The 13175-nt window shown below is 41.7% G+C and overlaps 2 long non-coding RNA genes across 2 annotated transcripts; both read left to right on the top strand.

The window, feature by feature from the left end:
* Positions 1-5465: 5465 nt before the first annotated feature.
* Positions 5466-8320, top strand: LOC123732685 (uncharacterized). The gene is made up of 3 exons (XR_006763351.1): positions 5466-5637; positions 5749-5792; positions 7847-8320. It is a non-coding gene; the product is annotated as an uncharacterized lncRNA (long non-coding RNA).
* A 1646-nt stretch (positions 8321-9966) lies between these two features.
* LOC123732684 (uncharacterized) lies at positions 9967-11173 on the top strand. The gene is made up of 3 exons (XR_006763350.1): positions 9967-10189; positions 10364-10441; positions 10674-11173. It is a non-coding gene; the product is annotated as an uncharacterized lncRNA (long non-coding RNA).
* The last annotated feature ends 2002 nt before the right edge of the window (positions 11174-13175 follow it).

The raw sequence follows: 13175 nt of genomic DNA, 5'->3' as shown, positions 1-13175 counted from the left end.
TATGTATAATATTCATCCAGGGACTATGTTTAATATTCATCCAGGGACTATGTTTAATATTCATCCAGGGACTATGTTTAATATTCATCCAGGGACTATGTTTAATATTCATCCAGGGACCATGTCTAATATTCATCCTGGGACCATGTCTAATATTCATCCAGGGACTATGTCTAATATTCATCCAGGGACTATGTATAATATTCATCCAGGGACTATGTATAATATTCATCCAGGGACTATGTATAATATTCATCCAGGGACTATGTATAATATTCATCCAGGACTATGTTTAATATTCATCCAGGGACTATGTTTAATATTCATCCAGGGACTATGTATGATATTCATCCAGGGACTATGTATAATATTCATCCAGGGACTATGTTTAATATTCATCCAGGGACTATGTATAATATTCATCCAGGGACTATGTATAATATTCATCCAGGGACTATGTATAATATTCATCCAGGACTATGTATAATATTCATCCAGGGACTATGTATAATATTCATCCAGGGACTATGTATAATATTCACCCAGGGACTATGTATAATATTCACCCAGGGACTATGTTTAATATTCATCCAGGACTATGTATAATATTCATCCAGGGACTATGTTTAATATTCATCCAGGGACTATGTATAATATTCACCCAGGGACTATGTTTAATATTCACCCAGGGACTATGTTTAATATTCATCCAGGGACTATGTTTAATATTCAATTAGGGAATATGTTTAATATTCATCCAGGACAATGCACCCTGCACTTTCATAGAACTGCTCATTACCCACTTGCACTCTCTGCACATCCTACACCTGCCTTTTGCTCTCTGCCAGACTGACCCTTACATACAGTGCATTCAGAAAGTATTCAGACCTCTTGACTTTTTCCACATTTTGTTACGTTACAGCCTTATTCTAAAATGTATTAAATAGTTTTTTCCTCTTCAAACGACACACAATACCCCATAATGACAAATCAAAAAAATATGGTAAATATTATATTTAAATAAGTATTCAGACCCTTTACTCTGTACTTTGTTGAAGCACCTTAGGCAGTGATTTAAACCTTCTTGGGTATGACGTTATAAGCTTGACACACCTGCATTTGGGGAGTTTCTCCCATTCTTCTCTGCAGATCCTCTCAAGCTCTGTCAGGTTGGATGAGGAGTGTCGCTGCACAGTTATTTTCAGGTCTCTCCAGAGATGTTTGATCGGGTTCAAGTCCGGGCTCTGGCTGGGCCACTCAAGGACTTGTCCCAAAGCCACTCTTGCTCTGTCTTGGCTGTCTGCTTAGGGTCATTGTTCTGTTGGAAGGTGAACCTTTGCCCCAGTCTGAGGTCCTGAGCACTCTGGAGCAGGTTTTCATCAAGGATCTGTCTGTACTTTGCCCTGTTCATCTTTCTCTCGATCCTGACTTTCTCTCCCAGTCCCTGCCGATGAAAAACATCCCCACAGCATGATGCTGCCACCACCGTAGGGATGGTGCCAGGTTTCCTCCAGATGTGACACTTGGTATCCTGGCCAATGAGTTCGATCTTGGTTTCATCAGACCAAAGAATCTTGTTGTGAGCCTTTCCAAATCATGTCCAATCAATTGAATTTACCACAGTTGAACTCTAATCAAGTTGTAGAAACATCACAAAGATGATCAATGGAAACAGGGTGCACCTGAGCTCAATTTCGAGTCTCATAGCAAAGGGTCTGAATACTTATATAAACCATTTCTGTTTTTTATTTTTAATATATTTGCAAAAATTTCTAAAAATATGTTTTCACTTTGTCATTATGGGATATTGTGTGTTGATTGATGAAAAAGGTATGTAATCCATTTTATAATAAGGCTGTAATGTAACAGAATGTGGAAAGTCAATGGGTCTGAATACTTTCCGAATGCACTGTATATATTTCCCCTATTGTAAATTGCTTTATTTATACATGCAGAATTCATAATGTAGCTTATCGTGTTTATAATGTAGTCTGTAGTTTTTAGCTTGGTGTTTATAGTGTACATACTGTATGTGGGTTGTGTCAATTCTGTGTTTAAATATCTTAAATATCTTATTTATGTATTGTCTGTCTGTGTATTCTGTTTATTGTGGCAACACCATTTCACCAGTCAAATTCCTTTACATGCAAATGTATTTGACGAATAAAGGTGATTCTGATTGTCCAATAAGAAATACTAATTTTCATTTTCCGTCATACATTCTTTTTTAAGACATTTTCCTTTGCGTCCCTAATGAACACAACCCTGGTGTGTTGCAAGTGATGTTATCATGTGAAACTGACATTGATTCCCGATTCCACTAACCAATATTCAATTAACACCTCTCCAAATTTTAAGGAGGTAAAACATAACATTAAATTAATAACTGTTTATTGCGCGGTGCCCTTGGTCTAGTGTGGCACTGTCCTTAGTCTAGTGGCTCTGTCCTTGGTCCAGAGTGGCTCTGTCCTTGGTCTAGTGGCTCTGTCCTTGGTCCAGAGTGGCTCTGTCCTTGGTCCAGTGTGGCTCTGTCCTTGGTCCAGTGTGGCTCTGTCCTTGGTCCAGTGTGGCTCTGTCCTTGGTCTAGTGTGGCTCTGTCCTTGGTCTAGTGTGGCTCTGTCCTTGGTCTAGTGTGGCTCTGTCCTTGGTCCAGTGGCTCTGTCCTTGGTCCAGTGGCTCTGTCCTTGGTCCAGAGTGGCTCTGTCCTTGGTCCAGAGTGGCTCTGTCCTTGGTCCAGAGTGGCTCTGTCCTTGGTCCAGAGTGGCTCTGTCCTTGGTCCAGAGTGGCTCTGTCCTTGGTCCAGAGTGGCTCTGTCCTTGGTCCAGTGTGGCTCTGTCCTTGATCCAGTGGCTCTGTCCTTGATCCAGTGGCTCTGTCCTTGGTCCAGTGGCTCTGTCCTTGGTCCAGAGTGGCTCTGTCCTTGGTCCAGTGTGGCTCTGTCCTTGGTCCAGTGTGGCTCTGTCCTTGGTCCAGTGTGGCTCTGTCCTTGGTCCAGTGTGGCTCTGTCCTTGGTCCAGTGTGGCTCTGTCCTTGGTCCAGTGGCTCTGTCCTTGGTCCAGTGGCTCTGTCCTTGGTCCAGTGGTTCTGTCCTTGGTCCAGTGGTTCTGTCCTTGGTCCAGTGGCTCTGTCCTTGGTCCAGTGGCTCTGTCCTTGGTCCAGTGGTTCTGTCCTTGGTCCAGTGGCTCTGTCCTTGGTCCAGTGTGGCTCTGTCCTTGGTCCAGTGTGGCTCTGTCCTTGATCCAGTGGCTCTGTCCTTGGTCTAGTGGCTCTGTCCTTGGTCCAGTGGCTCTGTCCTTGGTCCAGTGGCTCTGTCCTTGGTCCAGTGGTTCTGTCCTTGGTCCAGTGGCTCTGTCCTTGGTCCAGTGTGACTCTGTCCTTGGTCCAGTGGCTCTGTCCTTGGTCCAGTGTGACTCTGTCCTTGGTCCAGTGCCAATGAGTATGAAACCAGACAGATATGACACATTACAGATAGTATATCTGTCATTTAAATTGCTATGGGCTATTGTAATTCTTTAACTTCTCAGGGCTACGTGGGACGCTACCATCCCACCTGCGGGACACACTATTCAACAGCCAGTGAAATAGCATGGCGCGAAATACAAAACAGCAAAAATCTCATAATTTCATTTTCTCAAACAATCAACTATTTTACATCATTTTAAAGATAAATTTCTCGTTAATCTAACCACATTCTCCGATTTCAAAAAGGCTTTACGGCGAAAGCATAAAATTAGATTATGTTAGGACATAAACTTCACAAGAAAAACCACACAGCCATTTTCCAAGCAAGGACATGCATCACAAAAACCAAAGATACAGCTAAAATATTCACTACCCTTTGATGATCTTCATCAGATGACACTCATAGGACTTCATGTTACCCAATACATGTATGTTTTCCTCGATAAAGTTCATATTTATATCCAAAAAAAAAACATTTTACATTGGCGCGTGATTTTCAGAAAATGTATTTCCACCAAAACCTCCGGTGAATGTGCAAATTAATTTACAAAAATACTCATCATAAACGTTGATACAATTTTTCAACAGTTATTGAAAGAATTATAGATATACTTCTCCTTAATGCAACCGCTGTGTCAGATTTTAAAATAGCTTTACGGAGAAAGCACATTTTTCAATATTCTGAGTACATAGCTCGCCATCAAAGCAAGCTATACAGATACCCTCCAAGTTCTGGGGTCAACTAAACTCAGAATTAGTATTATAAATATTCTCTTACCTTTGCTGATCTTCGTCAGAATGCACTCACAGGACTCCTACTTCCACAATAAATTTGATTTTTGCTCGAAATACTCCATATTTATGTCCAAATACCTCAGTTTTGTTCGATGCGTTCAGATCACTATCCAAAGGCATAACGCGCAGCGTAAATCCAGACACAAAAAGTCAAATAGTTCCATTACCGTTCAGTAGAAACATGTCAAACGTTGTTTACAATCAATCCTTAGGGTCTTTTTAAGATAAAACGTCGATAATATTCCAACCGAACAATAGCGTATTCATTCAAGAAGAAAAAGAAGGAACGGCGCACTGGCGGGCTCGCGCATCACCAAGGCCTTTGTCCATAGGCAGTCCACCATTGACTGAGCTCCTATTTTCTGCCCAGTAACAGGAGAAGGATGAAACACGTTTCTAAAGGCTGTTGACTGCCAATGGAAGCCTTAGGAAGTGCAACCTGACACCACAGACACTGTAGTTTTGATAGGGATTCAAAAGAAGAACTACAATTCTCAGATTTCCCACATCCTGGTTGGATTTTTCTTTTTGCCTGCCATATGAGTTCTGTTATACTCACAGACATCATTCAAACAGTTTTAGAAACTTCAGAGTGTTTTCTATCCAAATCTACTAATAATATGCAAATATTTGACTCTGGGCCTGAGGATTAGGCAGTTTACTCTGGGCACACTTTTCATCCGAAAATGAAAATACTGCCCCCTATACCTTAAAAAGTTAACATGTGACCAAGTAATTTGCATTACACTTCAGTCAGCAAGTTAATTATGTAATTAATTCAGAGGGGGTTTGACAGTATGTTAATCACAAGATAACTGGTTGGGTAGTTGAAAATATGAAAGAGGTCATAGAAGGTTAAAGGTTTCAAGGTTGGGACATATGGACAGAGACGGAAGAGGAGGCGAGACACCCCACTCCCATTTTTTTCTGTTTGTATTACAAGCAATGAACTAAGCAGACCCAGCTGCTATTGCATTGGTGTCTATGGGAGAACCACCCTGTTAAGCAGACCATAACTGTATTATTATTTTTTCAATGGTAAACAGCCTGAGTGAACTATCTTAATTGATCCACAATCTTTGATATGGATTGATTGACCCATTTAAATAGAATGAGTAGAAATGACTTGTTAATTTGACAGGTAATGTCATTGAGACACTCAAAATATCTGCCAGTCCACCCATTATGACATAATTGACCTGAATGGGGAAGTCTGTTCTATACATTCTCCATTGTGGGGAGTTTGTGTTATTTTGTGAAGGTGTGTGTTCAACTGTTGCTTGTGTTATGGTGCAGATTTTCCTGCAGCATCTGTGACGGGGGAATATGGCTCATGTTTAATAACCACAATTAATTGGAAATGAGCCCAACGGAGACAGGGTCAGAGTCACTTCTCATAAAGGAAAGTACAGTATTACATACGATAATATGTGTGTGTATTGTATTACATGTCCCTATAACTCTGTATTACATGTCCCTATAACTCTGCAGCTCTGGAAGAGATCAACACGTTATGAACTGAATTCAAGCACATCGTAAGAGCTTCTCATATCGTTTTGTATCCCCTTTATGTATGTAATTTCTAGGTTATTGTGATGTGTTGAAGGCATATGCAAATATTTCATATGCTCCAAACGTTTCCCACAGGGTACAGATGTAAGATATACATCTGATCACCCTGTTGTTGCAGAAAATGTCCTGCACATCAGGAAATTCAAACTTGTTGTGTATTCAAGGTATAAAAAGGCTTCTAAAATTAGTAATTTACCCTTTAACATTTCATTCTAGATTTGCCCTAACAACAAATATATCAACCCCTACAAAAATGTCCATTAGTTATAATCCTCACAATAATTCACATTTCATTTTGCTGCTTGCTTATTTTCCTGCTGTGAGAAAATTGTCAAATCAAGATCCTACACCTGTAAATGGGGAGAAACGCGTAGAAGGATATGCATAGATAGGACTGTGTAAATCCTCACTAGAAATTGGCAGAGGATGTAAAGGAGTAATATTGATAGTGTGTAATCTTGTGTGGCTGGTAGCTGTATAAAAATAGAGAGTGACAACTCCAGTAGGTGTAAGTAATAAGGTACACACACACACACACACACACACACACACACACACACACACACACACACACACACACACTGCTCTCTAAATCATCAGGGTACACTGAGTGGGCTGTCAACAGGGTCTTTGATGTCTCTCCCAAATGATTCACAGCAAGCATGTCGACTGTGACTCTCCTGTCTCCCCTAACTGTCTCCCCTAACCTCCAAATGACTCCCCTGTCTCCCCTAACCTCAAAATGACTCCCCTGTCTCCCCCTAACCTCAAAATGACTCCCCTGTCTCCCCTAACCTCAAAATGACTCCCCTCTCCCCTAACCTCAAAATGACTCCCCTGTCTCCCCTAACCTCAAAATGACTCCCCTGTCTCCCCTAACCTCAAAATGACTCCCCTGTCTCCCCTAACCTCAAAATGACTCCCCTGTCTCCCCTAACCTCAAAATGACTCTCCTGTCTCCCCTAACCTCAAAATGACTCCCCTGTCTCCCCTAACCTCAAAATGACTCCCCTGTCTCCCCTAACCTCAAAATGACTCCCCTGTCTCCCCTAACCTCAAAATGACTCCCCTGACTCCCCTAACCTCAAAATGACTCCCCTGTCTCCCCTAACCTCCAAAAGACTCCCACTATTAGGAGTGCTTGGCTACTGAACAAACTACTGAGATGTGAATTGATTAAATGTTTTTCTTTCAGAAGGTAAGACAATATATTAATCCCCAGGAGTGTGACTAACATTTGAGTGTTCATTATGATTGCATGAAGCCATCAGCAAGTTCCACCACCATATACAGCGGTAGGATCTTCATTTGAGCCAGTTTGCTACACCCTTAAAAATAATCCTGCAGCAAGAGGAAATGTGGATTATAATTAATGTACATTTTTTGTAGTGGTTGATACATTTTTCGTTAGGGCAAATAAAGTCTGACATTTTAAAATGGAAATTACAAACTTCAGAATCCTTTTTAAACCTAGAATACACTCCAAGTTTCCATTTCCTGCTGTGCAGGAACAAAAGAGTGACCAAATTAAGATCCTACATCTGTATGCTAACCCATAAACAAATGCAATTTGAAATCTCCTCAATATGCAAAACATTGACTTTATATACACCCAACAACAACTAGGGTCTTGGGTTTTTCCTCATCACGTGACCTGATCAGGAAATAGTCATAGTCAGGTCATTCAGGCAATACTAAGTTCCCTTAACATGGGACACCAATGCTACTGTAACTGTATGACAACAGAAAATCATGACAGACGGTGTCTGTCTGTCTGTCTGTCTGTCTGTCTGTCTGTCTGTCTGTCTGTCTGTCTGTCTGTCTGTCTGTCTGTCTGTGTGTGTTCGTATGTGAGTGTGTGTTCGTCCGTTCATCCGTCAGCATGTGAGTGTATTCATCCGTTTGTCCGTCAGCGTGTGTGTTTGTCTGTGAGTATGTGTTCATCCGTCAGTGTGTGTGTGTGTGTGTGTGTGTGTGGCTCAAAATGTCTTGTGTCTCCTCCATGTGTTTCATCCAGGTCAGAGCCCTCCTGTCAGTGGTCCTGTCCTGTGTGCCAGGGACATACGATGGACCTCAGTGTGAGGAGTAGTAGCACACTGTTTGAGGGAGCCCAGAGAACATGAGGCTGGAGGGCAGGGGACTGCTGCCTACGCCTGTCGGGGGTGGCCTACTACTCAGGCATGAGCGGTTTTCACCCTGTGTAGCTCAGTTGGTATAGCATGGCGCTTGCAATGCCAGGGTTTTAGGGTTCGTTTACCACAGGGAACAGTATGAAAATGAATGCACTCACTACTGTAAGTCGCTCTGGATAAGAGCTATATTACTCAAATATAAAATGTGACCACAAACGTTTTGTGGTAAAAAAGTTGGTAAAGAGATGGGCAATATAGGATATTAATCTTGTGGAATTCTAGTCAAATATACTGAACAAATATATAAACGCAACATGTAAAGTGTTGGTCCCATGTTTCATGAGCTGAAATAAAAGATCCCAGAAATGTTCCAGACTCACATAAAAAAAAAAAAATCTAAAATTGTGTGCACAAATTTGTTTACATCCTTATTAGTGAGCATTTCTCCTTTGCCAAGATAATCCATCCAGCTGACAGGTGTGGCATATCAAGAAGCTGATTAAACAGCATGATCATTACACAGGTGCACATTATGCTGGGAACAAGAAAAGCCACTAAAATGTGCAGTTTTGTCACACAACACAATGTCACATGTCTCATGTTTTGAGGGAGCGTGCAATTGGCATGCTGACTGCAGGAATGTCTACCAGAGCTGTTGCCAGATAATTGAATGTTCACTTCTCTACCATAAGCCGCTTCCAACGTCATTTTAGAGGATTTGGCAGTACGTCCAACCGGCCTCACAAACACAAACCTCGTGTAACCACGCCAGCCCAGGACCTCCACATCCGGCTTCTTCACCTGCAGGATCCTTTGACACCAGCCACCTGGGCAGCTGATGAAACTAAGGACTATTTCTGTCTGTAAAAGCACTTTGTGGGGAAAAACTCATTCTGATTGGCTGGGTCTGGCTCCCCAGTGGGTGGGCCTGGCTCTCAAGTAGGTGGGCCTAATTAATTGATTTCAATTGACAGATTTCCTTATATGAATTGTTGTAACTCAGTGAAATTGTTGCATAGTGTTTATATTTTTGTTCAGTATATATTGAAATGTATCAATCTTTCTTATGCAGATGTATGATGTGACCTGCCATTGGGTTGTGCCGTGGCGGAGATCTTTGTGGGCTATACTCGGCCTTGTCCCGGGATGGTATGTTGGTGGTTGGAGATATCCCTCCAGTGGTGTGGGGGGCTGTGCTTTGGCAAAGTGGGTGGAGTTATATCCTACCTGTTTGGCCCTGTCCGGGGTTTCATCGGATGGGGCCACAGTGTCTCCTGACCCCTCCTGTCTCAGCCTCCAGTATTTATGCTGCAGTAGTTTGTGTCGGGGGCTAGGGTCAGTCTGTCACATCTGGGGTATTTCTCTTGTCTTTTCCGGTGTCCTGTGTGAATTTAAATATGCTCTCTCTAATTCTCTCTTTCTTTCTTTCTTTCTCTCTCTCGGAGGACCTGAGTCCTAGGACCATGCCTCAGGACGACCTGGCTTGATGACTCCTTGCTGTCCCCAGTTCACCTGGCCGTGCTGCTGCTCCAGTTCCAACTGTTCTGCCTGCAGCTATGGAACCCTGACCTGTTCACCGGACGTGCTACCTGTCCCAGACCTGCTGTCCCAGACCTGCTGGAACCCTGACCTGTTCACCGGACGTGTTACCTGTCCCAGACCTGCCGTTTTCAACTCTCTAGAAACAGCAGGAGCGGTAGAGATACTCTCAAAGATCAGCTATGAAAAAGCCTACTGACACTTACTCTTGTGTTACTAACTTGTTGCACCCTCGACAACTACTATGATTATTATTATTTGACCATGCTGGTAATTTATGAACATTTGAACATCTTGGCCATGTGCTGTTATAATCTCCACCCGGCACAGCCAGAAGAGGACTGGCCACCCCTCATAGCCTGGTTCCTCTCTAGGTTTCTTCCTAGGTTTTGGCCTTTCTAGGGGGTTTTTCCTAGCCACCGTGCTTCTACACCTGCATTGCTTGCTGTTTGGGGTTTTAGGCTGGGTTTCTGTACAGCACTTTGAGTTATCAGCTGATGTAAGAAGGGCTATATAAATAAATTTGATTTGATTTGATCAGATGGATGTTTGCACCACCAACTAAGGGTCTGGCATTGATGCTGACCAATGTCTATGTGTGAGGACCAGAAGAAGAAAAATGTCTATGTGTGAGGACCAGAATAAGAACAAAGCAGAAATGGAAAGCAGGAGGACTGTAGAAAACTGAGGTGAGATAAACCATGTTAAAAACTGACTTCATGAGGGACTTTCCAGTTAATTGAGGGGCCTGCGGTTCTGTTATCCCCTCTAATATGATAATGGAAATCTAACATTGTTGAATTACAGTAGCTAAACATGTAGGCCTAATTACAGTTTGACAATATTCCACCTGTTCTTTTCAGTGACATTGGTTCTATGTCGCATGGCTGTTAGCCAACAGTTGTTTTATGTTAACATCGATCAGGGAGTCTTAATGTGAGGTGTGTATATATATATGTGTGTGTGTGTGTGCGCATGCAAGTGCTTGTGTGAACCCCCTCCAAACCCTTTCACCACAACAAAATGCTGAATGGATGAATGCATTATTTCACACCATCACAAGTCAGGGCCAATTATGGCAGTTGGTTTCCATGCCGACGGGGAGTCAGTCACTGCTATAAGAAGCTGCCAGTGTATTGCTTTACATAATTCCAGTCACTTTGGATTTTCCAGTCAGATCCTCAGGACCAGGGCCCTGCATTTTGAAGGCTTCCAACTGGGCAAAAACTGCTTTAATCAACAATGTTTCAACGTTAATTCAACAAAATAAATGTCATGCGATGAAGATGAAATAACTGATTGGATTTGCAAAAAGTCATCGACCTAAGGGCATTGTATCTTTTTCTCACCCAACTTTTAACCTAAGTCCAATGACATGGTGACATTGTTTTTTGATTTCACATTCTAATCACATTAGTTAACTCAACCAAACGTAAATAAAAACTAAAAGTTGAACTGACATCTGTGCCCAGTGGGTTTTTAAGACTTTTTGAATTTTAGATATGAAAATACCAACGGATTTGACGTTACACCATAGGCACCCAACTGGCACCCTACATAGTGCATTACTTTTGACCAGAGTCCTAGGAGTCATTGGGATGTAGCCCAAGTATAGGGCCATTTTGGTAATAATCTTGACACAAAATGTATTACACACGTGTATACACTGAGTATACAAAACATTAAGAACACCTGCTCTTTCCATTACACAGACCAGGTGAATTCAGGTGAAAGCTATGATCCCTTATTGATGTCACTTATTAAATCCACTTCAATCAGTGTAGATGAAGGTTAAAGAATATATTTTTTTAAGCCTTGAGACATGGATTGTATATTTGTGCCATTCAGAGGGTGAATGGGCAAGACACAGGAGCCAGGCGCACCGGTTTGTGTCAAGAACTGCAGCGCTGCTGGGTTTTTCAAGCTCAACAGTTTCCCGTGTTTATCAAGAACGGTCCATCACCCAAAGGACATCCAGCCAACTTGACACAACTGTAGGAAGCATTGGAGTCAACATGGGCCAGCATCCCTGTGGAACGCTTTTGACACCTTGTAGAGTCCATGCCCTGACAAATTGAGGCTGTACTGAGGGCAAAAGGGGGTGCAACTCAATATTAGGAAGGTGTTCTTAATGTTTGGTATACTCAGCGTATAATGCAAATATCTAGTTGTGGTGTATAGTACTGCACATCATCCCAATACTTAATACACGTTTCTCCTTGTCGTAATTTGATTGATCAGATATGTGCATTTCATCAGCATAGTAAACTGTTGTCATTGACCGGAAAACAAGAAAACAAGTCCTAACTATGTCTGCTCAATGCATATTGAACATACAGGAGCATAATATTTATCCTAGTCAAATGGTAACCGTCTCTCGTGAGCTTCTCTTGGATTCAAGAAAACTGTAGCCAATTTTTTCCCCTCAAGTTTATTTTTACTCAACCTAGTACAGTTCACTTGGACCGGAAACAAGTACTGTAACTCTGTCAATGCATATGAGCATAATATTGATGAAATTCTGTCGTTCCCTCAAATTCCCTCATGGATCGTCAGGTCAAAACATGGCTGTCCAACAGGCTTCTTGTCTACTGGCTAGATAAGAACCATAGTTCTACAGCAGCCCCAGGTTGTGTTATATTGCAGTGTCTATTCATTTACCCTGAATACTTTAATATCCACTGGGCGTTAAACGCAGAGTTACTCAAGCCATCTGTGAAGTGTACAGTAACAAGAATTGTCGGACGAAACGCTTGATAAAAGCACTCAAGCAGTTAGGCTTCCATTATGAGACGTATTTTATTTCACTTCCAAAACAATCAACGATAGAAGTCTTTGCGTAGCCTCGTTCAGAAAACAGTTACGTTGCTTCTTGCACACGTCGTTTATGTTTCACAACTCAGACAACGCGTTACATATTTATTCATGTATTTCCCTTTACATTTCTATTCGTTCTCCTAAAAATGTTATGAGCAAAACAAGTATACAAGCAAAACAAGTATACATGGATGTGTTTCTTTATGAAGTGAACTTCAATGCCTTAGCAGACCTTTAATCAGTGTTTAAATAAATAACAAACTATCATTTCCTTTCCATGCAACAACTGTCCATCTGCTTCTTAATAATCCGTTTCCCATTAGTGCTGTTTGAAAACCCATCAAGGAGAGTTGTGGGATATGTCCCAATTATCTCTCCTTCCACATAAGTGTACACTTGTTTACACAAGTAAATGACTAGTAGGCCTACAAGAAATATGGTGGAAACTCCCACTAGACCTTGCCTCCACCAATCCAATGCCCTTAGATTTGTGGGAACAGTGTACTTATGTGGAAGGAGAAAGGATATATTATTTGGACGCAGTCCTGGCGTTTACAAAGGGAGAGAGGGCTTCAAGACGGTCCTCCTTCTCTAGCAGCAGGTGTTTTTCACCACCATAATTACAGATATATACTAATGTAATCACAGCTTGCTCTGTAAAATCGTTGGAAGTTAGAAGCTGTTCTGGATAGTAATAATTTTGTGGTCATTATGTCAATGCTGTTCTATTATAATTGTACAGTAACATCCCAGGTCTTGGTAACTGCCAGGGTATTTTCAGTGGGCTGTATTGACACACAACAACAAGGGTTTCCAAAACATCAATCATTCAAGTGACATGATACAGTGCATATTAAA

This window comes from Salmo salar, unplaced genomic scaffold (genome assembly GCF_905237065.1).
Source record: "Salmo salar unplaced genomic scaffold, Ssal_v3.1, whole genome shotgun sequence".
Taxonomy (NCBI): domain Eukaryota; kingdom Metazoa; phylum Chordata; class Actinopteri; order Salmoniformes; family Salmonidae; genus Salmo; species Salmo salar.
The sequence above is the reverse complement of the archived record's forward strand: the minus strand, read 5'-3'. Positions and strand labels throughout refer to the sequence as shown.